Source organism: Sinohyriopsis cumingii, unplaced genomic scaffold (assembly GCF_028554795.1).
Source record: "Sinohyriopsis cumingii isolate HCF-2022 unplaced genomic scaffold, ASM2855479v2 utg000646l, whole genome shotgun sequence".
Taxonomy (NCBI): Eukaryota; Metazoa; Mollusca; class Bivalvia; order Unionida; family Unionidae; genus Sinohyriopsis; species Sinohyriopsis cumingii.
In genome coordinates this window covers 1,016,385-1,040,621 of record NW_028315921.1, presented here as the reverse complement: position 1 = coordinate 1,040,621, position 24,237 = coordinate 1,016,385, and the positions used below count along the sequence as shown (strand labels likewise).

The 24,237-nt window shown below is 36.0% G+C and overlaps 6 non-coding genes across 6 annotated transcripts; 3 read left to right on the top strand and 3 right to left on the bottom strand.

Annotated features, from left to right (window-relative positions):
- Window positions 1–6,803: 6,803 nt before the first annotated feature.
- On the bottom strand, window positions 6,804–6,875 carry Trnam-cau (transfer RNA methionine (anticodon CAU)). The gene has a single exon. It is a non-coding gene; the product is annotated as a tRNA-Met (tRNA).
- Window positions 6,876–7,597: 722 nt separating this feature from the next.
- Trnas-gcu (transfer RNA serine (anticodon GCU)) lies at window positions 7,598–7,679 on the top strand. Its single transcript has one exon. It is a non-coding gene; the product is annotated as a tRNA-Ser (tRNA).
- A 6,808-nt stretch (window positions 7,680–14,487) lies between these two features.
- On the bottom strand, window positions 14,488–14,559 carry Trnam-cau (transfer RNA methionine (anticodon CAU)). Its single transcript has one exon. It is a non-coding gene; the product is annotated as a tRNA-Met (tRNA).
- Window positions 14,560–15,281: 722 nt separating this feature from the next.
- On the top strand, window positions 15,282–15,363 carry Trnas-gcu (transfer RNA serine (anticodon GCU)). Its single transcript has one exon. It is a non-coding gene; the product is annotated as a tRNA-Ser (tRNA).
- Window positions 15,364–22,176: 6,813 nt separating this feature from the next.
- Trnam-cau (transfer RNA methionine (anticodon CAU)) lies at window positions 22,177–22,248 on the bottom strand. Its single transcript has one exon. It is a non-coding gene; the product is annotated as a tRNA-Met (tRNA).
- A 721-nt stretch (window positions 22,249–22,969) lies between these two features.
- Window positions 22,970–23,051, top strand: Trnas-gcu (transfer RNA serine (anticodon GCU)). The gene has a single exon. It is a non-coding gene; the product is annotated as a tRNA-Ser (tRNA).
- Window positions 23,052–24,237: the final 1,186 nt, after the last annotated feature.

Genomic DNA, 24,237 nt, shown 5'->3' with positions numbered 1-24,237 from the left:
ATATACATTTTATCTGATGTGTAGAACTTTTAGTTATGACTACAAACCGTATTCATCAATATTGTAATGTGATATCGTCACGTCAGAAAGAAAACACGCCTAATGATGTCTCCATGATTTCTTTTTGGTGGTTTGTGTCTTGAATGTACTGACGTTTTGTGCATGTTTGTGACAGGTTTGTGTATTGACCTGTTCCGGCTGCATATTTATAATCGAGTTGTACTTTTTGTGCGTGTGGAACATTTTATCTCCCACAGGAGAAAAAAAAAAACAACAACATTTCTTGGCATTGAAATAAAGTCCCAGTAGTGCTAACATGCATGCGGGAAGTGTAGCCAAATATCAATGCCGCGAATCGGCCGATTAGCAGAAACATTTAAGGTTGCGAGCAAGGCAAAAGGGATCAAGCTAAGGTTTGGGAGGGTAAGGGGTGATGTGTTTCCAAAATTCCAAAACGGCACCAAAGCACACGCGTATGTGTCTGTTTACTAGAAGTGTGTGTAATACCCATTAAAACGATGGTCAAATTTTAAGTAACAGGAGACTGTACGTTTGTATACTCGGATAGTCTTGGACAACAATCTAAAATTGCGGTTAATGTTAAGAAGATCAAATAAACTGATGTTATCAGAAGTGTAGAAGAAATGACGGGGAAAATGTTCGTTTATGTAGCTGTCCTTTCACCTGTTCATACTTTAAGTACCTGTGTACCAAACTGATTAAAATCAGATCTCCGCTGTTACCAAATGAAGATCTGACAGCCATCGCTTAGAAGGCATATTCTGGTACCTATGCTATTACCATAATTGCTAATTTTATCAACCAGTCAGATGAGGTCTAATATCTTTGCGTTTTGAGAAAGAGCACCGTGGGTGAAAAGCATGAATGTGTATCGAACGATTTGATTCACTTTCAGATTTTTTGAAAGTTGTATTTCCATTGGCTAATTTAATGGTCACCTGAATGTCATTCTTCAGTGGTCATCGTCAGATCTTCACGTAGGACAGCGGAGATCTGATTTTATCAGATTGGTGTCTATGTTGACCGGGGTATATATATTCCTCTTCATATTCTTTCTAATTTCTACTTATTTCTTCTTCTGAAAGGTACACAGGTACATCAAGTATGAACATGTGAACGTAATACCTTCCAGATGTATAGCGCACAAGCAATGGACTCTCTCCAGTTCACTTATATTCTGAGGGCTAGGGTTAAATTAAGTTTCACAATAATACAACGTTCATGGAATCGCAGTAGTTTCATGTAAAATATAATTTGTGAGCCGACTAATTCCATACCTGTGTACTCCAATATTAATAAAACCAATAACGTACTTGCAAGTTTATCTTTAACCTCTTTAAGTTCTGTATATAATCTGCTATACTTAGACACGTTAACACCAAAATGTCTACATAACTGCTGTTTCTGGAGCACTCTCAAAATCCAAGAACCATTTTCACTTGTTTCGTTTGTAGTCAGACGACTTTTCGGTGAACACAACGATCTTAGGTTTCTAGAAGTTATATCCAAATGCCGACTTTATGGAGTGCACGTTGCATATAAAACAGTATCTGATCCACTAATACCGTGTGCAACAATTGTGGAGACCAATACGAGTTATAGCACTACCTTGGTAGGTGGTTACAATAGCTGCAATTGATCGGCATAAGAAACACATACATATCGATGATATTGCTATTCGAGAGCTTCATAATTACTGTTTGATAGCAATATTTACGATCACTGGAGATCAAGAGAGAATGGTACTAGGCGAACTATGGAAGTGCAGGATGGACTATATCTTAAATTCCTCCAAATTGCAAAATATTTTGTCATGCATGTACATCATTATGAGATCGATCCTAAAATAACTACATGCAACGAAGAAATTAGGCACTTACTTAAATTAGATAACGTTTGTAATGATGAATAGGTATGTAGAGTGAAATCTATTATTATTGAGGGAAAGAGTAAAATATTTTAGTGAACAACTCACTTAGTGGATAATGCAAAATATAAAAGTAAGAATTCTCGCTCCTATACAGTACGAAGAGAAAGAAAGAAAGTTTCCAAGAATTGTATAGATGTCAAGACAAAATGATTTTATTTTCTGTAAAATTTACCGCTAAAGATTCATTTGATATCAATACATATGAAGAACTCGAACAACAATGAAGTGACTAAGAAATAAGATTGTTTTGAGGTGTTATACCGAGATTTTAATCCAGTTTGGTGACTGAAAGTGACGCAAATAGCAAATACTTTCCAAATCCTGAAAAATATCAACAAAAACGAGATGTTATTAAGGAATCCATTGATGGCTTTGGCTCACTTGTTTCAAATGAAAATCAAATATTAAAATACGTTTATAAGTTTTATTGTATTTTGTAATTATCGAACACAGTTGATGAGAGTTGTAAAGAATCAGTTTTAATCTTGGTAAATTCATCCATACCTGCTGATGATACGTATTTGAGTAGGGTCATACAAGGGTTGATAAAATACATGCAGCTATAAATATAATGTCTAAAATTAGATATTTTGGTCTGGTTAAATCGATAAGGTAGTTGTATTTTACAACGTTTTAAATTATGAATATGATAATCTGTTAGAGATTTTTTTCTTCTTCAGATCGTTAACAAGGAATCAATTACGTCATGGGCAGTGAGATTTGATACAATATCATTTTTTACAACACCAAGAGCGACTAAAGAAGCTGGAAATATTGGCGAAATATAAGACTATTTAATGTAGATGATACAATTTTGGCGAGGGTTATGGCTCATGGTTTGAAATGGGTATTACCCAAAATTATGCCTCTAATTCAGACATGCTCTGTAGTTTGAAGGGATATTGCTGATACAACATTCACTGTAGGAGATGTCATTGCTATGACCTAGAGGGACAACATCGATGGATATACCTTAACAATTGATAAAAGCAAAGTTTTTGACAGAGTCAAAAGTTTGTCTCATTCACATAAATTTTGGATTTGGTCAAATTTTTATTCAGCCGCTATTAAAGACAGTGTTAAATGCAGTGTGCATCTAACACCATTCTTTCCGATTAAAACTTCTTTCTGATAAGGCTGTTCTCTATCGGTAATGCTATATATAATACCAGTTGAACGTTAAGGGTGATACTAGAGTGGCAAATGTATTTTTTCTAGTGAGTAAATGTCTCCAAAACAAAATACACTACTCCAAAAGGAAACAGCGGCTGGTTTACGGAAAATCAAGCTACTTGAAAGCGAGTAAAACATTTGTGCTATACATGAACAGAAGTCATACAATTTAGTATCACCTCTGGGTAATAAGTTTCAAATTTAGACAAAGTGTTATTCTAACTGAGCTCCAGCACTAGTTCCCAAAATTAAGATAACGTGATCACAATGTTGAAATTGGAGCTGTCTGCAGAATTCAACCGAGACTGCCTGATGAATTAAATAAAAGTTCCGTTTGTTTTCTTTATTCCCTTTTGAACCATATCCTTTACAATATAAACCAAGTACAATAAATGATTGATTAATAGATTCTTTCTTTGCTAATGTCATGGTTGTACCATCGGCATGTTGAAAGACTTTACTTGTACTGCTAGACAATAGAAATAGAGCAACATTGACATAATAATTTATAATTATAGCGAGCCCTAAATGTTCCGCTTCAAATAAATATAGCATAGTTAGTATAGGGCAACTTTGGAGGACTGAATGTTTAATTGAAAAGGCTTTCATTAAATGCATTTAACACTGTTTCTAATTTCAATATAAACTATTTGTATCCATTAAATAAAGCTGTCACCAAACCCGAATTGTCGTAAAAGAGATACCAGTATGAATGGTTGACTCTGTGAAAAGCTTTTTCGTGATCAGTTTCATCACCTCTTTCTTCACCATCTGCACCCTGTATTACTTCATCAACCTCGTGTTCATCATCTTCTAGAACTTGAATCCCCAATCTATCTTCCTTTGTGGCAACGTCAGCAATTCGGTAATTAATTTCTTCAATTTAATCATTTAGCATGTAACATCTTTAGGCAGTTGCATTTCTTAAGTCATATTTCCCACATGAACACAAATAAAGAAAATTTCCACAATTGTCAGAGCTTTGCCTTTTGTACTTCCTAGGAACATGACGCTGTTTCCAACAGTTGTGGCACACGAAATGTGTGCAATCTGTCATCATGCGACCCGGGTCAAGACAAAAAGAGCGCACCTTTACTTGATTATCATGCAATAACTTAACGAACTAATGGTCACTTACAGTTTGATGCTTCCGACTGTAGGGCTAAGATTTTATCTCTTTTGGAAAACTGTATTTTACATAATATTACAAATCTATGTTCTTAACCTAAGTAGTAGAAAAGATGTAAATCCAGCAAGTATTGTAAAATGTAACAAATACTTTCTCTAGAATACGAAATAAAACATGTAATAACAAATAATAAATATTAAAAAAATAACAAACAATCAAAATTAAATATCCAAAACAAAAATGCGTCACGTCTGTCACAAGATTTCTAGGGTAGTATCTATCCTGAATGGGAGATAGGAATTCCACTCCGTATTCTCTTATCTTGATACCGATCTCTTCGTCGGAAACGTGTGCAAGTAAGAGAGGTATTGACACAATAATAGTGTCAGAATATGAGGAAGTACAGTCATAGTTATCACTGCCAATTCCACTTTAGATTATACTCTTTATTTCGCAACGTAACCTCATACAAATTTGAAACTTTCGGCACAACTACATAGAAAGACATTTTGTTTTTTCGTTGATTGATTGGATCGTGACAGTTGTTATGTCCCAAGCATAGGTAGGGCGTATTTCTAAAGCTAGTCACATGATCACATCTATTCATTCCGCGCTGACGTAGATTTCTTGTGACCAGAGATTCATACTCCAAAACTCTCTTCAGTCAGTTTGTCTTTCGATGTCAATGCGTCTCACAAACAACTGAATATCCAATTTGCCGTAATTATAGACAGGGTAGCTTGAATCGAACAACACATTGCAGATAGCTCTCGATCGGATTATGCAAAGTCACATATTGTTTCATTGAGAAAGATACATTTCCTTGTTTAAAATAATCCGATATCGAGTAGTAGAAAATAATTGATACATCTTATTTATGACAATGATATATGGGCGTGTTTGGGATTTAAGGCAGTCATAAAGTCTAGTACACCCCGGTAAAACATTTTATGGAAACAACAACACTAACCTCTTAGCTGCATTAGTTGACTACCTAATCAATTGTTTATAATGAACGTTCTAGTTCCATTAGTTGCCTCCCTTGATTCGACAAAAGAAAAACGATTGACCCCCTCCTGCAACAATTGAATAAATGGCGAATCCGAAAGGAGGATTGCGTTTTACTAAGGAGCATATATCAGATGGGACTTTCACAGCCAAATGTGCCATTCTTCTTAATTTATTATTATTATTATTATTATTATTATTATACCCTTGATAACTGTTTATCTACTGTTCTAAATATGAAGTTGAAAGGGACTTATTTTTCATGTCCTTAAATAAGCAGCACTTAAACGTCCTCCATATGTTTCACAGACAAATGTTTTTGTGCATGGGAACAAATTTGATATAATGTCAACATGAATATCGATGTTTCTGGCTGTATTTGAACAACCTCTCATTTTAAATTCTGATAATTCATGTGGTTGGAAAATATTCATGTTCACATAACTTATAAAGGCAGGAATTGTTTGTGTTTAGGACGTTGTTTGTGAATCAAATCCTGAGATCAAAGCGAAAAATACAGAAAACTTACAATTGTATAATAGAAAGTATACCTTTAGAATGACACAAAAGAATCAAACCCCACCGTGACCAATTGAAGAAATACTATGTATCCCAAAATTGATAGCAAATTGTATGACCTCTATTCATATACACCACAATTATTTTACAGGCTCATCTAAAGTTTAATTTTCGAGAACCAGCCTCCGTTTCCTTCCGGAGAAGGATATCAAGTTTGGAAACATGTAATCACTGGAAATGTGTAAATTTGCCTTTTAAGAGCACATATTGTATGGATTAACGAAAAATTGAAACAAAATAAATTCCATTTTTAATATGGCAATGTCATGTCAGAGGTCAAAACTTTTCGGCACTTTTGGGTGGGATCGCAGGGGTGGTTCAGTATGTATTTTTCACAGGGAGCGCAAAGAAGACCGCAAGCTGACTGTGGGATTTAGCAGCTAGTGAGGGCCAGGGAGACAAACACTCATTTTTGTCTGGGGGTGGGGAAGGGTGATGCCGGCGGTGGGGTGGGAAACACGGGGAGGCTTGTCCACCTGATCACTGTCGAACGTTCCAATGCTATATCATTACATGCCACATTGTTTTTCTTTTGCTTGTATCATGTCCTTGACAAATTGTTTTCTGTACCTTTAAATTCTCTACAATAATTGATACAGTGCCAAAGAAAAGAACTTAATATTTTACATGCATGTATCAACTTCTATATAGGATCTCAACAAAATACATGGCTTAAGGGTGAAGGTAATGTTACCTTGACCTTTTGTTCTATTTCACTTTAGCTGTATGTACATTTGACATTTTATTATTGCTAGAACGGTGTAGAAGGTCCAAATTCGCACCAAAAAAGCCGTCATTGAAGCGTGAAAAGTAAATTACATTGACCCACATTTTATATATGAAATCAGATACATATTTACTGAATGTGTCTTTTATTTATATTTTTGTGCCTGAAGATAAATGATAATTTGATGTTATGAATTTAAAATTAAAAACAAAAAACAAAAACCAAATAAAAGTGATTAGCAGAGCGTGGTTTCGATCCACGGACCTCTGGGTTATGGGCCCAGCACGCTTCCACTGCGCCACTCTGCTGTTAGTTGTTATTGTTGTTGTTATAGGGTTTAACGCCATTTTTCAGCACAAGATAGGCTATACATGGCGGCCAGTATTAATGGTGGAGGAAGAACCCGGGAAAACCCCGGAAAGAACCACCGACCCACGAGAAGCTACCGGCAAGCTTTCTCACATGTCCACATTGGCCGAGCCCGAGACTCGAACCCACGCAGACAGAGGTGAGATGGCAGTGATCCGTGACGGAGAGCGCCTTAGACCACTCGGCCACTCTGCTCTGCTGTTAGAAAACATTGATTTTTATAACTTTAAAAAAAAATGGAACTGATATTCACTTATCTGATGTAATACTTACCGAAGTGATGAATACAACGAATGTTCGTACGAGTTTTTTCCCTTGCCTAACAATCCATTGATATGAACATGCTTGCTCACTAAGGGACCGACCATGTATTTGTTTCTGTTTATTGGGTGGGTAGGTGGGTAATGTTGAGTTTTCTCCCAGTCAGGAGAATTGTTTTAATTTACCTGAAGATATATATTTCTTCTTTGAAAGAATATCATGCACTAGGTTCTTTATGTGCACATCAGTTAGAGCTAGGATGGTTCGACGGTTAGAATTTTTTTCTGTCTGAAAAAGACATATATTGAATCGTGAATATCAGACAAAAGTTGTGTGTGGTTTAGGCCAGGTAGCTATAGATCACTCCCTACATAAATAGTGTACTCATCAAAATACACCGGACGAGGTGGCCGAGTGGTTAAGGCGATGGACTGCTAATCCATTGGGGTCTCCCCGCGTGGGTTCGAATCCCATCTTCGTCGATATACATTTTATCTGATGTGTAGAACTTTTAGTTATGACTACAAACCGTATTCATCAATATTGTAATGTGATATCGTCACGTCAGAAAGAAAACACGCCTAATGATGTCTCCATGATTTTTTTTGGTGGTTTGTGTCTTGAATGGACTGACGTTTTGTGCATGTTTGTGACAGGTTTGTGTATTGACCTGTTCCGGCTGCATATTTATAATCGAGTTGTACTTTTGTGCGTGTGGAACATTTTATCTCCCACAGGAGAAAAAAAAAACAACAACATTTCTTGGCATTGAAATAAAGTCCCAGTAGTGCTAACATGCATGCGGGAAGTGTAGCCAAATATCAATGCCGCGAATCGGCCGATTAGCAGAAACATTTAAGGTTGCGAGCAAGGCAAAAGGGATCAAGCTAAGGTTTGGGAGGGTAAGGGGTGAGTTGTTTCCAAAATTCCAAAACGGCACCAAAGCACACGCGTATGTGTCTGTTTACTAGAAGTGTGTGTAATACCCATTAAAACGATGGTCAAATTTTAAGTAACAGGAGACTGTACGTTTGTATACTCGGATAGTCTTGGACAACAATCTAAAATTGCGGTTAATGTTATGAAGATCAAATAAACTGATGTTATCAGAAGTGTAGAAGAAATGACGGGGAAAATGTTCGTTTATGTAGCTGTCCTTTCACCTGTTCATACTTTAAGTACCTGTGTACCAAACTGATTAAAATCAGATCTCCGCTGTTACCAAATGAAGATCTGACAGCCATCGCTTAGAAGGCATATTCTGGTACCTATGCTATTACCATAATTGCTAATTTTATCAACCAGTCAGATGAGGTCTAATATCTTTGCGTTTTGAGAAAGAGCACCGTGGGTGAAAAGCATGAATGTGTATCGAACGATTTGATTCACTTTCAGATTTTTTGAAAGTTGTATTTCCATTGGCTAATTTAATGGTCACCTGAATGTCATTCTTCAGTGGTCATCGTCAGATCTTCACGTAGGACAGCGGAGATCTGATTTTATCAGATTGGTGTCTATGTTGACCGGGGTATATATATTCCTCTTCATATTCTTTCTAATTTCTACTTATTTCTTCTTCTAAAAGGTACACAGGTACATCAAGTATGAACATGTGAACGTAATACCTTCCAGATGTATAGCGCACAAGCAATGGACTCTCTCCAGTTCACTTATATTCTGAGGGCTAGGGTTAAATTAAGTTTCACAATAATACAACGTTCATGGAATCGCAGTAGTTTCATGTAAAATATAATCTGTGAGCCGACTAATTCCATACCTGTGTACTCCAATATTAATAAAACCAATAACGTACTTGCAAGTTTATCTTTAACCTCTTTAAGTTCTGTATATAATCTGCTATACTTAGACACGTTAACACCAAAATGTCTACATAACTGCTGTTTCTGGAGCACTCTCAAAATCCAAGAACCATTTTCACTTGTTTCGTTTGTAGTCAGACGACTTTTCGGTGAACACAACGATCTTAGGTTTCTAGAAGTTATATCCAAATGCCGACTTTATGGAGTGCACGTTGCACATAAAACAGTATCTGATCCACTAATACCGTGTGTAACAATTGTGGAGACCAATACGAGTTATAGCACTACCTTGGTAGGTGGTTACAATAGCTGCAATTGATCGGCATAAGAAACACATACATATCGATGATATTGCTATTCGAGAGCTTCATAATTACTGTTTGATAGCAATATTTACGATCATTGGAGATCAAGAGAGAATGGTACTAGGCGAACTATGGAAGTGCAGGATGGACTATATCTTAAATTCCTCCAAATTGCAAAATATTTTGTCATGCATGTACATCATTATGAGATCGATCCTAAAATAACTACATGCAACGAAGAAATTAGGCACTTACTTAAATTAGATAACGTTTGTAATGATGAATAGGTATGTAGAGTGAAATCTATTATTATTGAGGGAAAGAGTAAAATATTTTAGTGCACAACTCACTTAGTGGATAATGCAAAATATAAAAGTAAGAATTCTCGCTCCTATACAGTACGAAGAGAAAGAAAGAAAGTTTCCAAGAATTGTATAGATGTCAAGACAAAATGATTCTATTTTCTGTAAAATTTACCGCTAAAGATTCATTTGATATCAATACATAGGAAGAACTCGAACAACAATGAAGTGACTAAGAAATAAAATTGTTTTGAGGTGTTATACCGAGATTTTGATCCAGTTTGGTGATTGAAAGTGACGCAAATAGCAAATACTTTCCAAATCCTGAAAAATATCAACAAAAGCGAAATGTTATTAATGAATCCATTGATGACTTTGGCTCACTTGTTTCAAATGAAAATCAAATATTAAAATGCATTTATAAGTTTTATTGTATTTTGTAATTATCGAACACAGTTGATGAGAGTTGTAAAGAATCAGTTTTAATCTTGGTAAATTCATCCGTACCTGCTGATGATACGTATTTGAGTAGGGTCATACAAGGGTTGATAAAATACATGCAGCTATAAATATAATGTCTAAAATTAGATATTTTGGTCTGGTTAAATCGATAAAGTAGTTGTATTTTACAACGTTTTAAATTATGAATATGATAACCTGTTAGAGATTTTTTCTTCTTCAGATCGTTAACAAGGAATCAATTACGTCATGGACAGTGAGATTTGATACAATATCATTTTTTACAACACCAAGAGCGACTAAAGAAGCTGGAAATATTGGCGACCTATGAGACTATTTAATGTAGATGATACTATTTTGACGAGGGTTATGGCTCATGGTTTGAAATGGGTATTACCCAAAATTATGCCTCTAATTCAGACATGCTCTATAATTTGAAGGGATATTGCTGATACAGCATTCACTGTAGGAGATGTCATTGCTATGACCTAGAGGGACAACATCGAGGGATATACCTTAAAAATTGATAAAAGCAACGTTTTTGACAGAGTCAAAAGTTTGTCTCATTCACATAAATTTTGGATTTGGTCAAATTTTTATTCAGCCGATATTAAAGACAGTGTTAAATGCAGTGTGCATCTAACACCATTCTTTCCGATTAAAACTTCTCTCTGATAAGGCTGTTCTCTATCGGTAATGCTATATATAATACCAGTTGAACGTTAAGGGTGATACTAGAGTGGCAAATGTATTTTTTCTAGTGAGTAAATGTTTCCAAAACAAAATACCCTACTCCAAAAGGAAACAGCGGCTGGTTTACGGACAATCAAGCTACTTAAAAGCGAGTAAAACATTTGTGCTATACATGAACAGAAGTCATACAATTTAGTATCACCTCTGTGTAATAAGTTTTAATTTTAGACAAAGTGTTATTCTAACTGAGCTCCAGCACTAGTTCCCAAAATTAAGATAACGTGATCACAATGTTGAAATTGGAGCTGTCTGCAGAATTCAACAGAGACTGCCTGATGAATTAAATAAAAGTTCCGTTTGTTTTCTTTATTCCCTTTTGAACCAGATCCTTTACAATATAAACCAAGTACAATAAATGATTGATTAATAGATTCTTTCTTTGCTAATGTCATGGTTGTACCATCGGCATGTTGAAAGACTTTACTTGTACTGCTAGACAATAGAAATAGAGCAACATTGACATAATAATTTATAATTATAGCGAGCCCTAAATGTTCCGCTTCAAATAAATATAGTATAGTTAGTATAGGGCAACTTTGGAGGACTGAATGTTTAATTGAAAAGGCTTTCATTAAATGCATTTAACACTGTTTCTAATTTCAATATAAAATATTTGTATCCATTAAATAAAACTGTCACCAAACCCGAATTGTCGTAAAAGAGATACCAGTATGAATGGTTGACTCTGTGAAAAGCTTTTTCTTGATCAGTTTCATCACCTCTTTCTTCACCATCTGCACCCTGTATTACTTCATCAACCTCGTGTTCATCATCTTCTACAACTTGAATCCCCAATCTATCTTCCTTTGTGGCAACGTCAGCAATTCGGTAATTAATTTCTTCAATTTAATCATTTAGCATGTAACATCTTTAGGCAGTTGTATTTCTTAAGTCATATTTCCCACATGAACACAAATAAAGAAAATTTCCACAATTGTCAGAGCTTGGCCTTTTGTACTTCCTAGGAACATGACGCTGTTTCCAACACTTGTGGCACACGAAATCTGTGCAATCTGTCATCATGCGACCCGGGTCAAGACAAAAAGAGCGCACCTTTACTTGATTATCATGCAATAACTTAACGAACTAATGGTCACTTACAGTTTGATGCTTCCGACTGTAGGGCTAAGATTTTATCTCTTTTGGAAAACTGTATTTTACATAATATTACAAATCTATGTTCTTAACCTAAGTAATAGAAAAGATGTAAAACCAGCAAGTATTGTAAAATGTAACAAATAATTTCTCTAGAATACGAAATAAAACATGAAATAACAAATAATAAATATTTAAAAAATAACAAACAATCAAAATTAAATATCCAAAACAAAAATGCGTCACGTCTGTCACACGATTTCTAGGGTAGTATCTATCCTGAATGGGAGATAGGAATTCCACTCCGTATTCTCTTATCTTGATACCTATCTCTTCGTCGGAAACGTGTGCAGGTAGGCGACGTATTTATACAATAATAGTGTCAGAATATGAGGAAGTACAGTCATAGTTATCACTGCCAATTCCACTTTAGATTATACTCTTTATTTGGCAACGTAACCTCATACAAATTTGAAACTTTCGGCACAACTACATAGAAAGACATTTTGTTTTTTCGTTGACTGATTGGATCGTGAAAGTTGTTATGTCCTAAGCATAGGTAGGGCGTATTTCTAAAGCTAGTCACATGATCACATCTATTCATTCCGCGCTGACGTAGATTTCTTGTGACCAGAGATTCATACTCCAAAACTCTCTTCAGTCAGTTTGTCTTTCGATGTCAATGCGTCTCACAAATAACTGAATGTCCAATTTGCCGTAATTATAGACAGGGTAGCTTGAATCGAACAACACATTGCAGATAGCTCTCGATCGGATTATGCAAAGTCACATATTGTTTCATTGAGAAAGACACATTTCCTTGTTTAAAATAATCCGATATCGAGTAGTAGAAAATAATTGATACATCTTATTTATGACAATGATATATGGGCGTGTTTGGGATTTAAGGCAGTCATAAAGTCTAGTACACCCCGGTAAAACATTTTATGGAAACAACAACACTAACCTCTTAGCTGCATTAGTTGACTACCTAATCAATTGTTTATAATGAACGTTCTAGTTCCATTAGTTGCCTCCCTTGGTTCGACAAAAGAAAAACGATTGACCCCCTCCTGCAACAATTGAATAAATGGCGAATCCGAAAGGAGGATTGCGTTTTACTAAGGAGCATATATCAGATGGGACTTTCACAACCAAATGTGCCATTCTTCTTAATTTATTATTATTATTATTATTATTATTATTATTATTATTATACCCTTGATAACTGTTTATCTACTGTTCTAAATATGAAGTTGAAAGGGACTTATTTTTCATGTCCTTAAATAAGCAGCACTTAAATGTCCTCCATATGTTTCACAGACAAATGTTTTTGTGCATGGGAACACATTTGATATAATGTCAACATGAATATCGATGTTTCTGGCTGTATTTGAACAACCTCTCATTTTAAATTCTGATAATTCATGTGGTTGGAAAATATTCATGTTCACATAACTTATAAAGGCAGGAATTGTTTGTGTTTAGGACGTTGTTTGTGAATCAAATCCTGAGATCAAAGCGAAAAATACAGAAAACTTACAATTGTATAATAGAAAGTATACCTTTAGAATGACACAAAAGAATCAAACCCCACCGTGACCAATTGAAGAAATACTATGTATCCCAAAATTGATAGCAAATTGTATGACCTCTATTCATATACACCACAATTATTTTACAGGCTCATCTAAAGTTTAATTTTCGAGAACCAGCCTCCGTTTCCTTCCGGAGCAGGATATCAAGTTTGGAAACATGTAATCACTGGAAATGTGTAAATTTGCCTTTTAAGAGCACATATTGTACGGATTAACGAAAAATTGAAACAAAATAAATTCCATTTTTAATATGGCAATGTCATGTCAGAGGTCAAAACTTTTCGGCACTTTTGGGTGGGATCGCAGGGGTGGTTCAGTATGTATTTTTCACAGGGAGCGCAAAGAAGACCGCAAGCTGACTGTGGGATTTAGCAGCTAGTGAGGGCCAGGGAGACAAACACTCATTTTTGTCTTGGGGTGGGGAAGGGTGATGCCGGCGGTGGGGTGGGAAACACGGGGAGGCTTGTCCACCTGATCACTGTCGAACGTTCCAATGCTATATCATTACATGCCACATTGTTTTTCTTTTGCTTGTATCATGTCCTTGACAAATTGTTTTCTGTACCTTTAAATTCTCTACAATAATTGATACAGTGCCAAAGAAAAGAACTTAATATTTTACATGCATGTATCAACTTCTATATAGGATCTCAACAAAATACATGGCTTAAGGGTGAAAGTAATGTTACCTTGACCTTTTGTTATATTTCACTTTAGCTGCATGTACATTTGACATTTTATTATTGCTAGAACGGTGTAGAAGGTCCAAATTCGCACCAAAAAAGCCGTCATTGAAGCGTGAAAAGTAAATTACATTGACCCACATTTTATATATGAAATCAGATACATATTTACTGAATGTGCCTTTTATTTATATTTTTGTGCCTGAAGATAAATGATAATTTGATGTTATGAATTTAAAATTAAAAACAAAAAACAAAAACCAAATAAAAGTGATTAGCAGAGCGTGGTTTCGATCCACGGACCTCTGGGTTATGGGCCCAGCACGCTTCCACTGCGCCACTCTGCTGTTAGTTGTTATTGTTGTTGTTATAGGGTTTAACGCCATTTTTCAGCACAAGATAGGCTATACATGGCGGCCAGTATTAATGGTGGAGGAAGAACCCGGGAAAACCCCGGAAAGAACCACCGACCCACGAGAAGCTACCGGCAAGCTTTCTCACATGTCCACATTGGCCGAGCCCGAGACTCGAACCCACGCAGACAGAGGTGAGATGGCAGTGATCCGTGACGGAGAGCGCTTTAGACCACTCGGCCACTCGGCTCTGCTGTTAGAAAACATTGATTTTTATAACTTTAAAAAAAAATGGAACTGATATTCACTTATCTGATGTAATACTTACCGAAGTGATGAATACAACGAATGTTCGTACGAGTTTTTTCCCTTGCCTAACAATCCATTGATATGAACATGCTTGCTCACTAAGGGACCGACCATGTATTTGTTTCTGTTTATTGGGTGGGTAGGTGGGTAATGTTGAGTTTTCTCCCAGCCAGGAGAATTGTTTTAATTTACCTGAAGATATATATTTCTTCTTTGAAAGAATATCATGCACTAGGTTCTTTATGTGCACATCAGTTAGAGCTAGGATGGTTCGACGGTTAGAATTTTTTTCTGTCTGAAAAAGACATATATTGAATCGTGAATATCAGACAAAAGTTGTGTGTGGTTTAGGCCAGGTAGCTATAGATCACTCCCTACATAAATAGTGTACTCATCAAAATACACCGGACGAGGTGGCCGAGTGGTTAAGGCGATGGACTGCTAATCCATTGGGGTCTCCCCGCGTGGGTTCGAATCCCATCTTCGTCGATATACATTTTATCTGATGTGTAGAACTTTTAGTTATGACTACAAACCGTATTCATCAATATTGTAATGTGATATCGTCACGTCAGAAAGAAAACACGCCTAATGATGTCTCCATGATTTTTTTTGGTGGTTTGTGTCTTGAATGGACTGACGTTTTGTGCATGTTTGTGACAGGTTTGTGTATTGACCTGTTCTGGCTGCATATTTATAATCGAGTTGTACTTTTTGTGCGTGTGGAACATTTTATCTCCCACAGGAGAAAAAAAAAAACAACAACATTTCTTGGCATTGAAATAAAGTCCCAGTAGTGCTAACATGCATGCGGGAAGTGTAGCCAAATATCAATGCCGCGAATCGGCCGATTAGCAGAAACATTTAAGGTTGCGAGCAAGGCAAAAGGGATCAAGCTAAGGTTTGGGAGGGTAAGGGGTGAGGTGTTTCCAAAATTCCAAAACGGCACCAAAGCACACGCGTATGTGTCTGTTTACTAGAAGTGTGTGTAATACCCATTAAAACGATGGTCAAATTTTAAGTAACAGGAGACTGTACGTTTGTATACTCGGATAGTCTTGGACAACAATCTACAATTGCGGTTAATGTTATGAAGATCAAATAAACTGATGTTATCAGAAGTGTAGAAGAAATGACGGGGAAAATGTTCGTTTATGTAGCTGTCCTTTCACCTGTTCATACTTTAAGTACCTGTGTACCAAACTGATTAAAATCAGATCTCCGCTGTTACCAAATGAAGATCTGACAGCCATCGCTTAGAAGGCATATTCTGGTACCTATGCTATTACCATAATTGCTAATTTTATCAACCAGTCAGATGAGGTCTAATATCTTTGCGTTTTGAGAAAGAGCACCGTGGGTGAAAAGCATGAATGTGTATCGAACGATTTGATTCACTTTCAGATTTTTTGAAAGTTGTATTTCCATTGGCTAATTTAATGGTCACCTGAATGTCATTCTTCAGTGGTCATCGTCAGATCTTCACGTAGGACAGCGGAGATCTGATTTTATCAGATTGGTGTCTATGTTGACCGGGGTATATATATTCCTCTTCATATTCTTTCTAATTTCTACTTATTTCTTCTTCTAAAAGGTACACAGGTACATCAAGTATGAACATGTGAACGTAATACCTTCCAGATGTATAGCGCACAAGCAATGGACTCTCTCCAGTTCACTTATATTCTGAGGGCTAGGGTTAAATTAAGTTTCACAATAATACAACGTTCATGGAATCGCAGTAGTTTCATGTAAAATATAATCTGTGAGCCGACTAATTCCATACCTGTGTACTCCAATATTAATAAAACCAATAACGTACTTGCAAGTTTATCTTTAACCTCTTTAAGTTTTGTATATAATCTGCTATACTTAGACACGTTAACACCAAAATGTCTACATAACTGCTGTTTCTGGAGCACTCTCAAAATCCAAGAACCATTTTCACTTGTTTCGTTTGTAGTCAGACGACTTTTCGGTGAACACAACGATCTTAGGTTTCTAGAAGTTATATCCAAATGCCGACTTTATGGAGTGCACGTTGCACATAAAACAGTATCTGATCCACTAATACCGTGTGTAACAATTGTGGAGACCAATACGAGTTATAGCACTACCTTGGTAGGTGGTTACAATAGCTGCAATTGATCGGCATAAGAAACACATACATATCGATGATATTGCTATTCGAGAGCTTCATAATTACTGTTTGATAGCAATATTTACGATCATTGGAGATCAAGAGAGAATGGTACTAGGCGAACTATGGAAGTGCAGGATGGACTATATCTTAAATTCCTCCAAATTGCAAAATATTTTGTCATGCATGTACATCATTATGAGATCGATCCTAAAATAACTACATGCAACGAAGAAATTAGGCACTTACTTAAATTAGATAATGTTTGTAATGATGAATAGGTATGTAGAGTGAAATCTATTATTATTGAGGGAAAGAGTAAAATATTTTAGTGAACAACTCACTTAGTGGATAATGCAAAATATAAAAGTAAGAATTCTCGCTCCTATACAGTACGAAGAGAAAGAAAGAAAGTTTCCAAGAATTGTATAGATGTCAAGACAAAATGATTCTATTTTCTGTAAAATTTACCGCTAAAGATTCATTTGATATCAATACATAGGAAGAACTCGAACAACAATGAAGTGACTAAGAAATAAAATTGTTTTGAGGTGTTATACCGAGATTTTGATCCAGTTTGGTGATTGAAAGTGACGCAAATAGCAAATACTTTCCAAATCCTGAAAAATATCAACAAAAGCGAAATGTTATTAATGAATCCATTGATGACTTTGGCTCACTTGTTTCAAATGAAAATCAAATATTAAAATGCATTTATAAGTTTTATTGTATTTTGTAATTATCGAACACAGTTGATGAGAGTTGTAAAGAATCAGTTTTAATCTTGGTAAATTCATCCGTACCTGCTGATGATACGTATTTGAGTAGGGTCATACAAGGGTTGATAAAATACATGCAGCTATAAATATAATGTCTAAAATTAGATATTTTGGTCTGGTTAAATCGATAAAGTAGTTGTATTTTACAACGTTTTAAATTATGAATATGATAACCTGTTAGAGATTTTTTCTTCTTCAGATCGTTAACAAGGAATCAATTACGTCATGGACAGTGAGATTTGATACAATATCATTTTTTACAACACCAAGAGCGACTAAAGAAGCTGGAAATATTGGCGACCTATGAGACTATTTAATGTAGATGATACTATTTTGACGAGGGTTATGGCTCATGGTTTGAAATGGGTATTACCCAAAATTATGCCTCTAATTCAGACATGCTCTATAATTTGAAGGGATATTGCTGATACAGCATTCACTGTAGGAGATGTCATTGCTATGACCTAGAGGGACAACATCGAGGGATATACCTTAAAAATTGATAAAAGCAACGTTTTTGACAGAGTCAAAAGTTTGTCTCATTCACATAAATTTTGGATTTGGTCAAATTTTTATTCAGCCGATATTAAAGACAGTGTTAAATGCAGTGTGCATCTAACACCATTCTTTCCGATTAAAACTTCTCTCTGATAAGGCTGTTCTCTATCGGTAATGCTATATATAATACCAGTTGAACGTTAAGGGTGATACTAGAGTGGCAAATGTATTTTTTCTAGTGAGTAAATGTTTCCAAAACAAAATACCCTACTCCAAAAGGAAACAGCGGCTGGTTTACGGACAATCAAGCTACTTAAAAGCGAGTAAAACATTTGTGCTATACATGAACAGAAGTCATACAATTTAGTATCACCTCTGTATAATAAGTTTTAATTTTAGACAAAGTGTTATTCTAACTGAGCTCCAGCACTAGTTCCCAAAATTAAGATAACGTGATCACAATGTTGAAATTGGAGCTGTCTGCAGAATTCAACAGAGACTGCCTGATGAATTAAATAAAAGTTCCGTTTGTTTTCTTTATTCCCTTTTGAACCAGATCCTTTACAATATAAACCAAGTACAATAAATGATTGATTAATAGATTCTTTCTTTGCTAATGTCATGGTTGTACCATCGGCATGTTGAAAGACTTTACTTGTACTGCTAGACAATAGAAATAGAGCAACATTGACATAATAATTTATAATTATAGCGAGCCCTAAATGTTCCGCTTCAAATAAATATAGTATAGTTAGTATAGGGCAACTTTGGAGGACTGAATGTTTAATTGAAAAGGCTTTCATTAAATGCATTTAACACTGTTTCTAATTTCAATATAAAATATTTGTATCCATTAAATAAAACTGTCACCAAACCCGAATTGTCGTAAAAGAGATACCAGTATGAATGGTTGACTCTGTGAAAAGCTTTTTCTTGATCAGTTTCATCACCTCTTTCTTCACCATCTGCACCCTGTATTACTTCATCAACCTCGTGTTCATCATCTTCTACAACTTGAATCCCCAATCTATCTTCCTTTGTGGCAACGTCAGCAATTCGGTAATTAATTTCTTCAATTTAATCATTTAGCATGTAACATCTTTAGGCAGTTGTATTTCTTAAGTCATATTTCCCACATGAACACAAATAAAGAAAATTTCCACAATTGTCAGAGCTTGGCCTTTTGTACTTCCTAGGAACATGACGCTGTTTCCAACACTTGTGGCACACGAAATCTGTGCAATCTGTCATCATGCGACCCGGGTCAAGACAAAAAGAGCGCACCTTTACTTGATTATCATGCAATAACTTAACGAACTAATGGTCACTTACAGTTTGATGCTTCCGACTGTAGGGCTAAGATTTTATCTCTTTTGGAAAACTGTATTTTACATAATATTACAAATCTATGTTCTTAACCTAAGTAATAGAAAAGATGTAAAACCAGCAAGTATTGTAAAATGTAACAAATAATTTCTCTAGAATACGAAATAAAACATGAAATAACAAATAATAAATATTTAAAAAATAACAAACAATCAAAATTAAATATCCAAAACAAAAATGCGTCACGTCTGTCACACGATTTCTAGGGTAGTATCTATCCTGAATGGGAGATAGGAATTCCACTCCGTATTCTCTTATCTTGATACCTATCTCTTCGTCGGAAACGTGTGCAGGTAGGCGACGTATTTATACAATAATAGTGTCAGAATATGAGGAAGTACAGTCATAGTTATCACTGCCAATTCCACTTTAGATTATACTCTTTATTTGGCAACGTAACCTCATACAAATTTGAAACTTTCGGCACAACTACATAGAAAGACATTTTGTTTTTTCGTTGACTGATTGGATCGTGAAAGTTGTTATGTCCTAAGCATAGGTAGGGCGTATTTCTAAAGCTAGTCACATGATCACATCTATTCATTCCGCGCTGACGTAGATTTCTTGTGACCAGAGATTCATACTCCAAAACTCTCTTCAGTCAGTTTGTCTTTCGATGTCAATGCGTCTCACAAATAACTGAATGTCCAATTTGCCGTAATTATAGACAGGGTAGCTTGAATCGAACAACACATTGCAGATAGCTCTCGATCGGATTATGCAAAGTCACATATTGTTTCATTGAGAAAGACACATTTCCTTGTTTAAAATAATCCGATATCGAGTAGTAGAAAATAATTGATACATCTTATTTATGACAATGATATATGGGCGTGTTTGGGATTTAAGGCAGTCATAAAGTCTAGTACACCCCGGTAAAACATTTTATGGAAACAACAACACTAACCTCTTAGCTGCATTAGTTGACTACCTAATCAATTGTTTATAATGAACGTTCTAGTTCCATTAGTTGCCTCCCTTGGTTCGACAAAAGAAAAACGATTGACCCCCTCCTGCAACAATTGAATAAATGGCGAATCCGAAAGGAGGATTGCGTTTTACTAAGGAGCATATATCAGATGGGACTTTCACAACCAAATGTGCCATTCTTCTTAATTTATTATTATTATTATTATTATTATTATTATTATTATTCTTATACCCTTGATAACTGTTTATCTACTGTTCTAAATATGAAGTTGAAAGGGACTTATTTTTCATGTCCTTAAATAAGCAGCACTTAAATGTCCTCCATATGTTTCACAGACAAATGTTTTTGTGCATGGGAACACATTTGATATAATGTCAACATGAATATCGATGTTTCTGGCTGTATTTGAACAACCTCTCATTTTAAATTCTGATAATTCATGTGGTTGGAAAATATTCATGTTCACATAACTTATAAAGGCAGGAATTGTTTGTGTTTAGGACGTTGTTTGTGAATCAAATCCTGAGATCAAAGCGAAAAATACAGAAAACTTACAATTGTATAATAGAAAGTATACCTTTAGAATGACACAAAAGAATCAAACCCCACCGTGACCAATTGAAGAAATACTATGTATCCCAAAATTGATAGCAAATTGTATGACCTCTATTCATATACACCACAATTATTTTACAGGCTCATCTAAAGTTTAATTTTCGAGAACCAGCCTCCGTTTCCTTCCGGAGCAGGATATCAAGTTTGGAAACATGTAATCACTGGAAATGTGTAAATTTGCCTTTTAAGAGCACATATTGTACGGATTAACGAAAAATTGAAACAAAATAAATTCCATTTTTAATATGGCAATGTCATGTCAGAGGTCAAAACTTTTCGGCACTTTTGGGTGGGATCGCAGGGGTGGTTCAGTATGTATTTTTCACAGGGAGCGCAAAGAAGACCGCAAGCTGACTGTGGGATTTAGCAGCTAGTGAGGGCCAGGGAGACAAACACTCATTTTTGTCTGGGGGTGGGGAAGGGTGATGCCGGCGGTGGGGTGGGAAACACGGGGAGGCTTGTCCACCTGATCACTGTCGAACGTTCCAATGCTATATCATTACATGCCACATTGTTTTTCTTTTGCTTGTATCATGTCCTTGACAAATTGTTTTCTGTACCTTTAAATTCTCTACAATAATTGATACAGTGCCAAAGAAAAGAACTTAATATTTTACATGCATGTATCAACTTCTATATAGGATCTCAACAAAATACATGGCTTAAGGGTGAAAGTAATGTTACCTTGACCTTTTGTTATATTTCACTTTAGCTGCATGTACATTTGACATTTTATTATTGCTAGAACGGTGTAGAAGGTCCAAATTCGCACCAAAAAAGCCGTCATTGAAGCGTGAAAAGTAAATTACATTGACCCACATTTTATATATGAAATCAGATACATATTTACTGAATGTGCCTTTTATTTATATTTTTGTGCCTGAAGATAAATGATAATTTGATGTTATGAATTTAAAATTAAAAACAAAAAACAAAAACCAAATAAAAGTGATTAGCAGAGCGTGGTTTCGATCCACGGACCTCTGGGTTATGGGCCCAGCACGCTTCCACTGCGCCACTCTGCTGTTAGTTGTTATTGTTGTTGTTATAGGGTTTAACGCCATTTTTCAGCACAAGATAGGCTATACATGGCGGCCAGTATTGATGGTGGAGGAAGAACCCGGGAAAACCCCGGAAAGAACCACCGACCCACGAGAAGCTACCGGCAAGCTTTCTCACATGTCCACATTGGCCGAGCCCGAGACTCGAACCCACGCAGACAGAGGTGAGATGGCAGTGATCCGTGACGGAGAGCGCTTTAGACCACTCGGCCACTCGGCTCTGCTGTTAGAAAACATTGATTTTTATAACTTAAAAAAAAATGGAACTGATATTCACTTATCTGATGTAATACTTACCGAAGTGATGAATACAACGAATGTTCGTACGAGTTTTTTCCCTTGCCTAACAATCCATTGATATGAACATGCTTGCTCACTAAGGGACCGACCATGTATTTGTTTCTGTTTATTGGGTGGGTAGGTGGGTAATGTTGAGTTTTCTCCCAGCCAGGAGAATTGTTTTAATTTACCTGAAGATATATATTTCTTCTTTTAAAGAATATCATGCACTAGGTTCTTTATGTGCACATCAGTTAGAGCTAGGATGGTTCGATGGTTAGAATTTTTTTCTGTCTGAAAAAGACATATATTGAATCGTGAATATCAGACAAAAGTTGTGTGTGGTTTAGGCCAGGTAGCTATAGATCACTCCCTACATAAATAGTGTACTCATCAAAATACACCGGACGAGGTGGCCGAGTGGTTAAGGCGATGGACTGCTAATCCATTGGGGTCTCCCCGCGTGGGTTCGAATCCCATCTTCGTCGATATACATTTTATCTGATGTGTAGAACTTTTAGTTATGACTACAAACCGTATTCATCAATATTGTAATGTGATATCGTCACGTCAGAAAGAAAACACGCCTAATGATGTCTCCATGATTTTTTTGGTGGTTTGTGTCTTGAATGGACTGACGTTTTGTGCATGTTTGTGACAGGTTTGTGTATTGACCTGTTCCGGCTGCATCTTTATAATCGAGTTGTACTTTTTGTGCGTGTGGAACATTTTATCTCCCACAGGAGAAAAAAAAACAACAACATTTCTTGGCATTGAAATAAAGTCCCAGTAGTGCTAACATGCATGCGGGAAGTGTAGCCAAATATCAATGCCGCGAATCGGCCGATTAGCAGAAACATTTAGGGTTGCGAGCAAGGCAAAAGGGATCAAGTTAAGGTTTGGGAGGGTAAGGGGTGAGTTGTTTCCAAAATTCCAAAACGGCACCAAAGCACACGCGTATGTGTCTGTTTACTAGAAGTGTGTGTAATACCCATTAAAACGATGGTCAAATTTTAAGTAACAGGAGACTGTACGTTTGTATACTCGGATAGTCTTGGACAACAATCTACAATTGCGGTTAATGTTAAGAAGGTCAAAGAAACTGATGTTATCAGAAGTGTAGAAGAAATGACGGGGAAAATGTTCGTTTATGTAGCTGTCCTTTCACCTGTTCATACTTTAAGTACCTGTGTACCAAACTGATTAAAATCAGATCTCCGCTGTTACCAAATGAAGATCTGACAGCCATCGCTTAGAAGGCATATTCTGGTACCTATGCTATTACCATAATTGCTAATTTTATCAACCAGTCAGATGAGGTCTAATATCTTTGCGTTTTGAGAAAGAGCACCGTGGGTGAAAAGGATGAATGTGTATCGAACGATTTGATTCACTTTCAGATTTTTTGAAAGTTGCATTTCCATTGGCTAATTTAATGGTCACCTGAATGTCATTCTTCAGTGGTCGTCGTCACATCTTCACGTAGGACAGCGGAGATCTGATTTTATCAGATTGGTGTCTATGTTGACCGGGGTATAGATATTCCTCTTCATATTCTTTCTAATTTCTACTTATTTCTTCTTCTAAAAGGTACACAGGTACATAAAGTATGAACATGTGAACGTAATACCTTCCAGATGTATAGCGCACAAGCAATGGACTCTCTCCAGTTCA